This window comes from Amphiura filiformis, unplaced genomic scaffold (genome assembly GCF_039555335.1).
Source record: "Amphiura filiformis unplaced genomic scaffold, Afil_fr2py scaffold_42, whole genome shotgun sequence".
Lineage (NCBI taxonomy): Eukaryota > Metazoa > Echinodermata > Ophiuroidea > Amphilepidida > Amphiuridae > Amphiura > Amphiura filiformis.
In genome coordinates this window covers 892,487-900,815 of record NW_027305506.1, presented here as the reverse complement: position 1 = coordinate 900,815, position 8,329 = coordinate 892,487, and the positions used below count along the sequence as shown (strand labels likewise).

Sequence of the window (8,329 nt, the reverse complement as noted above, 5' to 3'; positions counted from 1 at the left end):
GTCTCAAGTTCGAATCCCACTCAGAGCAAACAACTTAGGGAGGACAGTTTTTATGGTCTACTGAGCTCAGCAATGCTTTGCTGTCTTCGATAGCGCATTGTATCGGAGAGGTACCTGGCTTTTATCAAAGCCCAAACCCATTAAAGCCTGTAGCAAACTCTTTTAGGCTCCGCTCAATTGCCAACTCTGCTCCGATACAAAGCATTGGCCAAAATATCGATCGAATCAATTTTACGACCATGCTTAAATTAACAACCCCTTGAAACCTAATTACACCACTTTATGTAAACATAAACTTACACACATTATTTACTTTCTATTGAGCGCAGCCACGACCAGAGACATGCTTATTTAATGACCACTTGAGTAGTTGATGAGTGGGTCGTTATGTACTTACTGAACACAAAGGAAATTGATTTTGGTTTTACCATCGACCGTGTTTATAATCCTGGTGCTCTGCTGAACGCTCCGATAGATATCAGCAAACTCGTATACTGTTCACTTGTTCCTATCGGACGCTCTAGCGTACATGAACCATTATCGAAGACAGCAGAGCATTGCTGAGCTAAGTAGACCATAAAAACTGTCCTCCCTTATTTGTTTGTTTTCTCTCTTTATTCCTTCTTTCCCTTCCAGTCGCCAAAGCCCTTCGGGTGTTAGGGTTAATTATTACCAAAAAGACTGGGACTTCATGACTCAATATTTTTGCATAATAAGTCCTATTTAAGCAAAAAAGAATGAAGAAACTGGCAATCCAGCCATGTTCTTGCATGATTACATGTGCAATACCACAAGTAACATGATGCAAGACTCAATTATTTGGGTTGATGATATCAATCAGCAGTGTTAAGAGCTAGACCCTCCTATTTGTGACTGATGATTTGATTGTCACTACAAGAAGTACATGCTAAGTAAACTGCAAATAGTATCTCATGCTATGTTGCATGCAATAACATTCTCATAACAGCAATATCACTTGAAAGTTGTTTTTAAAGAATTACTACTCTACAGAGATACTCTAGCTTTGATATGCAGTATCAGTGGTTCTGCATAGTTATTGGCAAATACCATTGCTCCCTGCCCTGACACTCAGAACTATATACTGAGTGGGTAACCATGATCATTCTAAATATCACAGAAAAGGGTCACTTTTTCAATAGACAGCATTCAGCCTGGACCTCAAAATCGGCAAAATAGGGGTTATTTAAAGTCCCCCTCTACGCGAAATTCATAGAAAATCTGGTGCAGGTAATTGGTCATGTATCAGATAAGAAATGAGGGAAATTCAAGGTGTAAACCTGGCTTGTGATATTACTTGCAAATCATGATTTATTAAAAATCTTCCGATAGTTGTTTTCCTACCCCTGTTGTGCTTATTTTTTTTTAATAATATTTGTATTCTAAATGTTTCAACATTTCAAAACACTACGGGATAAACATAGCGGCTATTCCTGTGATGATACATGTCTGCCATCTTGTAGGTCCATGCCTTTTTTGGGTGCCTTCAGCATTCGACCCTTCATGCACAAATGCATAACACAGTGCCAATGCACAATAGTTGTGTGATGTGCTACGCATGTACACACAAATAGATTTTCACCCACAAGATGGAAGAGGAGGAATAATAACCTCTATAGGAAAATGAAGTTCCTCATTCTGAAACCCTTTTAGGTAACAACTAAAGGGGGTAAATTTGAAGAAACATTCTCTTAAAGGAGGTATTTGACAAATTGAAGAATGATCATTACCCACTACATATCATTTTTCACCCTGATGTGGTAGTGTCATCAGTGTGCATTTCATTGGGCATAGCCTAAAATCACTAGCGTTTGCTCAAAGCGCTGGTGTACACATGCATACATTTAACGCCACATAGATGCGTCAGCGAAAAAGCTGCTTCAACTTGATGACGTCATTGCCACATCAGAGTGGAAAATGGTATAGTTATATACGAAGGACAGAGTTGGGCAAATTAGTTTATCAAAAACTACCAGGTTGATAGCAAATAATTACTACATTCACAGTGATGTGATAGCATCTTGATCATCTGTAAAACTGTTACTTGCAAGCTTCAGGTAATCCACAGATGAGAAAATATACAGATCATCCACCACTGTGACAGGCAAAGTCCGGCCATGGTTTGTATGCTGCAAATTCTCGCATATTCATGAGCACCGATCGTTTGAGTCTAACTAACAAATCAAGCTAGCATTGAGTGCCATCCGCTTACGCGATCAAGTGTTGCGTGTCTTTACTTTTACGCAAATGACGGTAAAAATATGCAGCATGTGCGTAGCAGTTTCATCTCTCCCACTTCATGGACCAATTGGCCCTTATTAATAGGTGATGCTGGGACTTTACCTGTTGGTGGATAGTCTATTAGTCTGTATATTTTTATATCACTCCTGTTGAGCAATTATTTGAACTGCCCTGTTAAACATTTGAAGATGAGTGAGGTACGTACCTTATTTGCTCACAACAGAGTTACAAATTACAATTGAACTTTGAAGTACTCCACGTGATTACATTCTATGCCAATCTTAGAGACGAAACACCTCATATTTATCATGGCCTATTTGTTGGCCTATATCATAATATATTTACATTCTTTGACTGTGTACACATTTCTTAGTGTACTTCACTTTGTCCATCCAAAGCTCTGACTTTACATTGTCATTGTTACCATCAACATGATCAAAGCAGACAATGGTATGAAATCATGTTCACACACTGTATAATAAATACACTCTTCGACAGGCATATGACACCTTCCTTGAGCCCTCAAGACCTCCAATGCAGTATGGTTTGTTTCATACATAAACGTTATGTCAACTCATGTTTCACATTCTTGCTTATAACAAACCCAATGTTTCACTGGACATGACACCTTAATAATTACACCATTTGATCTCCAAGCCGGGCTCATAATGATTTCACAGCCCCTCAGGGACAGGGTATAGTACACTTTTACTACTGTGGGTATTGCAAGATGTACACAGTGGCATAAGGGAACAGTGGCGCAGCAGTACGTGCTCTGATGTTTCACAGGTACCCTAGCTCCCCCCTTTGGTAATGGTTATGCCACTTACTTTTCTATCCAATATTTGCTATCTACCGATGACACCACATCAAAGTAACTCACCATATTAGATTAGGTACATTAGACCATGGTAGGTATCTATAATACCTACCATGATTAGACTGACTCAAAACCTACATCACATTTTCAAACTTTTTTGTGACATGTTTATTTTACAACACCTCTTATTTATCATGGCCTATCTGTTGGCCTACATCATAAAATACATTTACATTCTTAAGCTAGCTGTGTACACATTCTTAAGCTGTGTGCATGTTTATTTAGATTTATAATAATCAGTGCAGTCTCTATAATGTTATTAACATGGTATGCATAATGATGTGCTGTCTACTGAAGATAGCAAATGTAGCTGAAACCCAAAGAATATTTTCACACCATCCCAGAATATACCACATTCTGTTAGTGTTACATACCACTTATTTATCAGCCAGACCAAACCTTGACATGTAATGTTCTTAAATGTGCAAATAACTGATTTCACACTGTCTACATGTACACCATTGAACATCAAAAGAAGCTGGGTTGATCTCTGTGTCCAAAAATGACTGGTTCCTATTTATTTTTCATTTCAAATTTCATAACCTATTTTGTCTTACTTTCACAAGCTCTTAATTTTTGAACACTTGTGTAAATGAGTACATGAGACCCCCATACTCACAAATGCAGCTGAAGTGATATTCCTGCTGTAAAGATCTCCCTTGTGTGTACATATTCAATGGGAACTTGCATGCATCAGGAACAAGTTATAGTGTGAATTTTGCAAATACATGGTGCATTATGAAGCTGTGGTGAAAATCTTCTTTGGCTGAAACCCATACATGTCATATACATATTCAGTGTTTGAAATAAGCCAAGCCCTCGGCCACTGAAAAGCCAGTCAAAATTACCGATACTGTGGGCCCACCGATACACTATACCCAGGGCATGTGAAATTTTATCACCAACACTTTACAGCAAGATACACTCAATGTTGACCTTAACATCAATCAATGACAATACTTGTTGTTGATTTGCAAGTCTGAAGTCTTACAAAGTGTCACAATAAGTGGACCAGAGTAACATTAAAATCAAAAGTGAAAACTAAATTGTTTTTTGACTTAGGGATTTTGGATTATTTTGAACACCATCTGAATTACTTAACACAACATGACAGACACTATAAGAATAAAAGTTTCAACAATGGTTCTAATTGTCCTCCCGCAAGAACCACCCTTGCATTTGAACAAAAAAAGTTCCTGAAAATTTAAAACCGTTTGGAGAACCATTACAGGTTCATCAGGCTTTTAGAGAGCCAAAAGGTTCCGAACATGCTCAGAGATTCTGTTAATGTTATGGTTCATCTTCCATCAAAGGTTCTGAGAGTACAAAAGAACCACTTTGACAGTTTTCTGTCCTGATTGACTTTAAAACTTTGTTACTGTTGGATGTCACTCAGCACATGGTGATATTGAGGTTCAGGATTTGAAATTTCAAAGCTCTCTGTTCAATGTCCTGCATTCCATAACATTGAGGTGATATGTAAATTAAGTACCAGATGTAAATTAACTATCCTGCCTGATGAGTATTGCATGCATCCATGACTGTCGATCCTGCTTACAACGTATACTCTGGGCTGGCTGGCAAACCTGATGGATGATGTAGCCTAGCACTTGACTCACTTTACAATGCTTATTCATATTCTCAAATAATGTATGTGGAATGCGATTGTAAATTAAAAACAAGGCTCACTTCATACATCAACAGTCTGAGTATAGAAATGTTCTGCTTCATCCTTTTTGGATTTTCACACACTTCCAAGAGACAACCATCCATCAAACTGGGGTTTAACCATCCATCAAACTGGGGTTTATCTATACAATAAAGAAGAAAAAAATGGTGAATTACTATGGTTAGAATTTCATACAGATTCCCAGTGCATGCTACATGCTTTTATCTATAACAAAGCATACAGTTTGTGGATCAGCTGGACAATTTTGCAATATAGTTTACCCCACTTGGAAATAAATTTTGCCTGCCATTAGGCGACGAAAAAAAACCCCTTTGAAGTAGAGTCCATCGGTCTGGTGTGTTTTTTCCCAGCAAACTCCTGGGCAAGGATACATAAAGGTGCCCCCCCCCCCCAATTCCTGAAATAATTGAGTGCTGAGCACGCAACAATTTGCACAAATACCGCTAAATTTGGTTATAATCAAGTTGAATTTTGGCCTTAAATTGATCTTTCAATGATTATTTGCGCTGAAATGCGTGCGAACATACTGACTTTCACCGCTTGGAGGGGGCCGCAGAATTTATGCTGAATTGGTCAATTCGGCACCTCCTAAGATGGCACCCACGGTATGTGCCCTCCAATTCCCTCCCCCAGTGGCCTACAGATTTCTCTTTGACATGGGGGTATGGGGTTGGAACTCGGAAAAAAGTTGTTTTTCCTATTAAAGGGCAATTTCTTTGAAACATGTCGAAGGCTTTTTGTAAAACCTTTACTTATATCCTAAGGGATATCTTGTGAAAACACATGCCTGTTTGGGTGGCATATCTTGTGTTACAAAAAAACCAGACCCATTTGGGCGGACAATCCTGTATACTTAACATAGTTAAAATAGTTGGTTGGGTCAGGGACCCGAGTTTTGTTTGTGTTGCCTTTAATAGCAGAGATAAATAAACTACAAGACTTACCTGCTAATTCAAAGCGTAAGGGGCTGTGCAATAATTATGAACTAGAGGGAAATTTCCAAACACTGTGCCAATAATTGCTTGCTCACCTCTCCCGTCCTGCCAAAAGATGCTTCCTCGACCTTTCGGCCTGACTAAAAATATTTGCTCCAACCTTTGCACATGTCACATATTTGGGTTCTGAATTTGCAAACCTTAAATGGTCTAGACACAATGTGAGCGTAGCGAGCAAAGGAAATTTTGCATATTTCAATGTTTTGTACAGTTATCATAAGCCTTTTTAGGGCGTGTTATTTAACAGATGCCCTGTAAATGTGTGCCAAAAATCGCTTGCCCCCCCTTTTGACAAGCCAAAAATTGATTTCCCCTTTTTGCTTACAAAAACAATTCTTGCACCCTCCCCAAATTTTACCCTCCCACTCCCCAGGGCTCATAATTATTGCACACCCCCAAAGTATGAAAACTTTGTACCAGCACATGGTATATTGTAACATAAAACCTATAAATAGCTAATCAGTAGAATACTCTGATATTTAATGTATGCTTCGTATTAATCATTATGAAAATGTTTACCTGATCTGTCTAGTTTCCTTGTGTCTATAAATCTTCCCACTTGATGAAGTCATCCTTAAAGTCTTCTTTTTGCACACCTTCAGGTAGGTAATTGTGACCAAACCTGGCAGTGAGCCTGTGTATACAATGTATAAATTAAACAGACATTAACCCAGATAAGTTAGTTAACTTCTTAATCGCAGTATTCTTCAAATGCAGATACATTTTGACTAATTAAACAGACATGATTGAGTGCATTAATTTATATAAGAACTTCTAGTGCTCTAAGCAATCAAATTATTGTAAGTTGCAGCATGCTAATTTAACCATATCAGGCCCTTCCAAAGTGAGCCTGTTTAGCATACACATAACATTAAATTTTACAAGAGCTTTTATCACAATATCAATTAAAACCAGCAGTTTAAGAATAACAAACATTAACAACAGCAACAAAACAACATCAACAACAACAAGGAAAAGGTTGCCCAATTCATAAAATAATCATATTTCTGTAATAAGAAAAACAGGTACCAACATATTTTATGTGAAAGCATAAGGTCATGTTTTTTATACTGGGCACCTAAAAAGGGTGGCTTTGTAGCATTCTTACTCATCAAAACATGTTTACATGCATGTAGCTTGTTTATTTGATATTTATTATGAGCTTGTTTAGTACTATTTTTTTCCTTAGACATTGGTCTTTCAATTTCTGAAACAAAAATTAATGATTTTCATTTGTACTAATTACTGTAACTTGTTAAGTCTAATTAGTCAGGGGTGGCTCATGTGATGGAGGATCATGTGGCGGAGGATCACAAAGCTGTACAATGGTGATCATGTGGCGGAGGATCACAAATGCTGTACAATGGATTTCTACTTGTTTCTGTACTTGATCTCAGCCAAGTGATATCATGTTTAGTATTCATTGCCTCAGTATTTGTTAATTAGACAATTAAAAATTACTAATATCTTGTTTCTTCATTAATAAAGTTTGTTGACCTCTATGTATTTGAATAGGGATTTAATGTAGGCAACATTCAAAAGGGTGCCACAGACAAACGAAACATGATAAATGGCTCAAATTTCTTAAGCAGACCTTGGTTGTGATCCTCTTTCAGTAAACTAAAAACTAGTAAAACATAGAAAGTTTGCGACAAATCTGAAAGAGCGCCCTCATGCTCAATTTTGATCCAAAAAGTCCATTTTTACGAAAACGCTTTGTCGAATTCTCTTTTAACTTTCAAAACTGGATTGTTGAGCTTATTTTACATCTAGTTAGATGCCTCAATCATGAAAATTTGCATCTCCACTGCCAGATAAGGGGTGTTTTGAAGAAATTCATATATGGGCAATTCCACGGTAACTCGTGCTACACTTTATGGCGTCCTTTTACATACTTTGTGCTCCAGCTTTTTAAAATTTTGATTGGAATCTGTATTTTTGTATTTTAATACCCAACATTCAAGGCTAGATCCTCATAGTATTGCTAAATGAATATATCAACTTTTGTACGTATGGGACAGCTGCGAAAAACGGTAACTCGTGCTACGAGCAGAGGACATGCTAAAAAATCACTCATGTTTATTTTGATCGTGTCCTAAAACAAAAAACATTAAAGCCTAATTGATTATATGATAAGTAACTGCTATGCTAAGGTTTATCTTGGTATAACTTAAAAAGTTTTGTCCCTCATAGTTTTACATTGACTGGCAAAAAACATGGTAACTCGTGCTACGGTAACTCGTGCTACAGTTTGTCCGGCCATATACCAAATGGTTAATGCTCTTTTAAATGTCAAAGTTTCTTGATAAAAATTCCTCAATGACTGGTATATGATCAAATAACCCAATCTATGTACATATATAACCAAAGTATACTTTGATATAACCATGATAACCCCCAAAACAACCCAATTTATGTACAAATAACACCAATACAGTGCATGTATCAGCATACAATGTACCCCACACATTACATCCCAGCATTACATATATGTACCGGTATAAT

The 8,329-nt window shown here is 37.3% G+C and overlaps 1 long non-coding RNA gene across 1 annotated transcript; it reads right to left on the bottom strand.

The window, feature by feature from the left end:
- Positions 1-1,457: 1,457 nt before the first annotated feature.
- On the bottom strand, positions 1,458-6,452 carry LOC140144155 (uncharacterized). The gene is made up of 2 exons (XR_011857843.1): positions 6,344-6,452; positions 1,458-4,950 (listed from the first exon to the last, which is right to left on the bottom strand). It is a non-coding gene; the product is annotated as an uncharacterized lncRNA (long non-coding RNA).
- Positions 6,453-8,329: the final 1,877 nt, after the last annotated feature.